Raw genomic sequence first — 6,139 nt, 5'->3', positions numbered from 1 at the left:
TTGAGGGTGTGCCTGAAGAGTTACCTTTGTACAAATACAAATGTGAAAAAAAAAACACGAGAGATGCTAGGGTTAATGCATGTACATATAAGCAGCACTAGGGACTCTAGTTTTAAAGTCAGAAAAAAAGGCTGATTTAGGTGTAGCGAAATAAAGGGTAGTCATGAACAGGACCCTAACCATAGACTTTAGGATTCAACAACTAGTAACTAGACCAATCAGCAACAGCGTACCAGGAGAACAGCTACTCCTTAAAAGGTGACTTTTAAAGCGGCCCCCCATCATACATCGTGACAAGCGGCCCCTTCTTACTTCGGGACAAATTCAAAATTATTCGAACCTTTTTTTTTAAATTATTTTGTAAAAAAAAAAAAAAGTTAATAAATTTAGAAATCTGAGAGGAAGAACTTACAACTTTATATCTCAATAATGTAGAAGTTATTTCCCTTATTCAATATAAAAAAAATACACCAACAATCAATAGACTAATTGGTTGAATTTTAATTGATTCATGTTTTGTTAGGTGCAGTAAATAATTCTTTTAAAATCAACTTGATCCGAGATTGGGTGTGGGAGGAATAACGTGTAAAAACTATTTTACCAGACAGACAGACAGACAGGATTGATATACGCTTTGTAATGAGAACGACTCTTCAATGCTAGAACTTCATGTGCATAAGGGCTAAGCTCCACCAGACAAGCCATAGTTATCTACCAGAAGACACCAATGCAAGAGAAAGGTAGGCCTCGTAACACCTCCCCCATGCTAAAAGTGTACACGCCTCTGTCAGTCGATCCCACTTTCACTTCCGGTATTGTCTGTAAACAAGCCGCGGTCTAGCTCGAAAAATGGGGAAGAAAGGGACGTAACCAAATATGACATTGTTATCTTCCCTTTTACTCAATCTCCACCAGTCAGTTCCCTTCCCATACCCTGTATTATTCTTAAGCCCGGGGCGGGAAAAAAAAAGATGGGGGGGGGGGTATCTTTATATCCCCCCTCTAACCATCATATCGACCAGTTCAACAAAAGCTAAGACTGAGACAGATGTAAGTGGGAAGGGAGAGAGCTGGTGAAGTAAGTAATTCAATTATGGAAAGTTGCGCTATTCTCTCCCCTGACTCCTGGAGGTAGTCCCCTATTAGCTGGGCCGTGGACACACATTCCCACCCTCACTATCAAAGAATGCATCAGCTGAAGTTTGTTTTTCCTCATTTCAGATTTTCGCTGTAACTAAGCCCATAAAATCTAGTCTCAGAGACGGGAGCACTTAAGAAAAAAAAACCACACAGACTCGCCCCCCCCCCAAATCACCATCCACGTTCCCTATCACAATCACAATGTCAAAGAAACATTTCCACAATCACAATGTCAAAAAAACATTTCCACAATCACATTGTCAAAGAAACATTTCCACAATCACAATGTCAAAGGAACATTTCCACAATCAAAATGTTAAAAGAACATTCCCACGATCACAATGTTAAAGGAACATTTCCACAATCACAATGTCAAATGAACATTTCCACAATCACAATGTCAAAGAAGCACTTCCACAATCACAAAGTCAAAGTAACATTTCCACAATCACAATGTCAAAGGAACATTCCCACGATCACAATGTTAAAGGAACATTTCCACAGTCACAATGTCAAAGGAACATTTTCACAATCACAATGTTAAAAGAACATTCCCACGATCACAATGTCAAAGGAACATTTCCACAATCGCAATGTCAAAGGAACATTTCCACAATCACAATGTCAAAGGAACACTTCCACAATCACAATGTCAAATGAACATTTCCACAATCACAATGTCAAAAAAACATTTCCACAATCACATTGTCAAAGGAACATTTCCACAATCACAATGTCAAAGAAACATTTCCACAATCACAATGTCAAAGGAACACTTCCACAATCACAATGTCAACGGAACATTTCCACAATCACAATGTCAAAGGAACATTTCCACAATCACAATGTCAAATGAACATTTCCACAATCACAATGTCAAAGGAGCACTTCCACAATGACAATGTCAAAGGAACATTTCCACAATCACAATGTCAAAGTAACATTTCCACAATCACAATGTCAAAGGAACATTCCCACGATCACAATGTCAAAGGAACACTTCCACAATCACAATGTCAACGGAACATTTCCACAATCACAATGTCAGAGGAACATTTCCACAATCACAATGTCAAATGAACATTTCCACAATCACAATGTCAAAGGAGCACTTCTACAATCACAATGTCAAAGGAACATTTCCACAATCACAATGTTAAAGGAACATTTCCAGAATCGCAATGTCAAAGGAACATTTTTTTACGATTACAATGTCAAAGGAACATTTCCACTATCACAATGTCAAAGAAACATTTCCACAATCTCAATGTCAAAGGAACATTTCCACAATTACAATGTCAAAGGAACTTTTCCACAATTACAATGTCAAATGGAACATTTTTTACGATTTCAATGTCAAAGGAACATTTCCACAATTACAATGTCCAAGGAACATTTCCACAATTACAATGTCAAATGGAACATTTTTTACGATTTCAATGTCAAAGGAACATTTCCACAATTACAATGTCAAAGGAACATTTCCACAATTACAATGTCAAATGGAACATTTTTTACGATTTCAATGTCAAAGGAACATTTCCAATGTTTGTCTCTGTGTCATGTCTGCTGACTGGTTTCAGCCACATCTGGCTAGCGATACTGTTCACCTAAACTAGCGATACCAAACGCTGGTTTTATCGATATCATACGCTGGACTAGCGATACCATAAGCTGGACTAGCGATACCAAGAGCTGGACTAGCAATACGAAACGCTGGACTAGCGATACCAAACGATGGACTAGCGATATCATACGGTGTCCAGCCAGATTTTCTTTGGACGCACACCTCTTCGTACTCCCTCCACTGTATCTTGAAAGATGACTTTCGACAGTGAGTCATGTCTTACTACATGCCCGAATCAGCTCAGCTTTCATCTACTGACTGTATTGAGGAGTTCCTCCTTTTTTGTTGACTTGTTATAGCACAAAGTCGTCTTCCTTTCCTGGTATCTGGTACCCAGTATTTTTCTGTAGCATCAAAGTCTTCAATTCTTCTTTCAGGCCCAGCTTTGAGTGTCCAGCTATCACAGCTGTCTAGAAGTACAGAGACCACTAACGAAGAATACAGTTCTGGCACATTTCAAAAGAAAATGAGACACATTTTCCCTTGCTACCCTCATCATTGACACCATGAGTTGAAGTTTAGTCTGAACCTTTTACAGTACGACCCCAAATGGACAATGTCCGGCACTGTATGTAATAATTTGATTAGGTCTGAGGATTTTACCTCGGCTGGAAGATTGAAGAGGGCATCTTTTATATAGAACATCATAAGCAGCATTTTAGTAACTCAAAACTATTTTAAAAGATCCAAGCTCTGAACATCGCTGTGAAACCAATAAATCTATGTGTACTATTGAATGATAAAGATATAGTGGAGTAAACCAACTATTGGACAAACAAGACTGCTTCTTTAAATGTGGGAATCGTGGTCGAGAGGCCAAGTGCGCTTGAACTTGGCTTGCCTTGGCTACCTAGAAGGGGGCTCGAGGTTCGACACCCGACTCGGGCAGGGTTGTGTTTACTGAGCGCCTGAAGGCAGCACGGAAAACCACCTCCTAGATACCCCCACAAATGAGATTGGACCAAAAGCGCTCTGAGCATGCTGTAAGCATGAAAGTAGCGCTATATAAAAGTTATAATAATAATATAATAATAATAATAATAATAATAATAATAATAATAACCAGGGTTCACGAGAGCATGCACAACACAGGGCTGAACGCATCGAACGCACTCCTTCTGGCGAAACAAATTCGGCTCTCATATATGTAGATGTCTTTCCGTCTGGCAAGTTGACATTCTGTGAGTGTGTGAGAGAGAGAGAGGGGGGAGGGGAGAGAGAGACAGAAAAAACAACACTTAATGTTATTGACAATACGTCTCTGTCTATGAACAGTTCATCACTCTGTGTCAACATTCAATTTCACTCTCGGCTGCTCTCCAAATAAAAATATGGACCTGCATATTTTTAAAAGCTAAACAATGTCCTCAGTGAACTTTGTATTTAACCCACTTGATGGTATAGACCTAAACTCAGGGACGGACTGTGTTCCAAAATCGGCCCGGGCAATTTTATACAATGCTTTCTCTGTGTGCCTCTTCTTCTTTTCCTGGTACTGTTCCCTGAAGGAAGGTCTTTGCGAGCCCCGTGGATCCTGTAATATGGCCATATATTTTAAGCTTGCGTTTCTTTACTATAGTTAGCAGGTCATCATGGGGTGCGATCGCTGCAAGAAACCCTGTCTCTAATCTCTTGGTTTGTGATGCAGTCTTTGAAAGTGATTCTAGGATCCGTCTGTAGCATCTCAATTCCATACAATGGGCATTCAATTCTAGACCTATCTGTCCTCAGCATCATTAAAATGGTATGGACACTGTACGCATGCATACAGTGAACTCTTACTATAAGAAATACAAGCCTTATGTTGCTTTATCATCGCTAAGTGTGCAGGGCCCTAAAAGGATGAAGCCTACTAGTAGCACTGTCTACGGATGTAGGCTATTACATTATTTCGTAAAGCGTGTTTGATTAGATTAGTTTTACATTGTCGAGTCTGTGAAATAGTTTTTTTAACACGACGCTCAGAGGGACCCTTTTATAAGAGAATATCTTAAACAATTTAATAAGTGCCCTTTTCGGTGGCCCTACCGGCCAATTAGGGTACCGGCCCACCGGGCATTTGCCCGAATGCCTATATAGGCAAGTCCGCCTCTGCCTAAGGTAATGTAATAAAGTGAATGCACTTGGTGTCATGAACTCTGTGAAGTGCACTTCGAGGTAGTGTACTTACTTTGTGCACATTTTAAAAGTTGATTTACCTTTACCATTACCTATCCCTTAGTCTGATGGACCGTTGGGGCACCAAGCAAGACTCATCGACCGTCTTTCTCCATTCCTCACTGTCTTTTGCCTTGTTTAAAACCTCTATCAATGGTAAGCCCGTCCATCGCTTTCTATGTCTGCCTCTTCTTCTTTTCCTGGTACTGTTCCCTGAAGGAAGGTCTTTGCGAGCCCCGTGGATCTTGCAATATGGCCATATATTTTAAGATTGCGTTTCTTTACAATAGTTAGCAGGTCATCATGGGGTCCGATCTCTGCAGTAATCCTGTCTCTAATCTCTTGGTTTGTGATGCGGTCTTTGAATGTGATGCCTATGATCCTTCTGTAGCATCTCAATTCCAATTGCTAGAATCCTCCTCTCTAGCTCTGCAGTCAGCGTCCAAGTTGATACAATTATTTAAAAAAAACAAAAAACCAAGCATTGGGGTTTTTAAATCAAACTTCTACTTAGACTTCAATACTCACACGCTGTTCGGCGCATTGGGCAGCAAGCTGTCTCCATAAAGACCTGTCACTGGCAATGTCTGAAGCCTCTTTCTAACTGTAGAGCCTCTTAATACGTGTAGAACAGCGGTTCTCAACCTTTTAAGCTCGGCGACCCCTTTTTACAATCCCCCACTCTGCAGCGACCCCCACCGGCGCCATCGACATACACGGGTCACGGAGGTCACGCCCCCATCCCCCCTTACACAAATACAGAATTGTAGGGTAGACAATAACAATCCATATTTTCGATGGTCTTAGGCGACCCCTGGCAAATGGTCAATCGACCCCACATGTTGAGAACCCCTGCTGTAGAACCTCTTTCTATCTACAGAACCTTGTATCAACTGCTCTGATCAAATCAAAACAAGATCATGAAACGAAAATGTTATTTAACCTTGGTTAGGCCAATACTTGAATATGTATCCTCTGTTTGGGACAGACTACAGACAACAGACAACAGACTAAGGGCCATGTGAATTTGAACGTCTGTCATTTATGAGATGTACACTTTTTCATTAGCAGGCACGACATGGCCTAAATTGTGCCGATGTGCCTAAAATCAAAAATCAAATCAAATCTTTTTCATTTGCGCATCGAATGCGTTATATGTTCACTACTCGTGCTCAAAAGCGCTTCTTTGCCATATTGAAAGGAAAGAGTGTTTAC

This window comes from Biomphalaria glabrata, chromosome 7 (genome assembly GCF_947242115.1).
Source record: "Biomphalaria glabrata chromosome 7, xgBioGlab47.1, whole genome shotgun sequence".
In the NCBI taxonomy this organism is placed as follows: Eukaryota; Metazoa; Mollusca; class Gastropoda; family Planorbidae; genus Biomphalaria; species Biomphalaria glabrata.
This window is presented reverse-complemented; position numbering follows the sequence as displayed.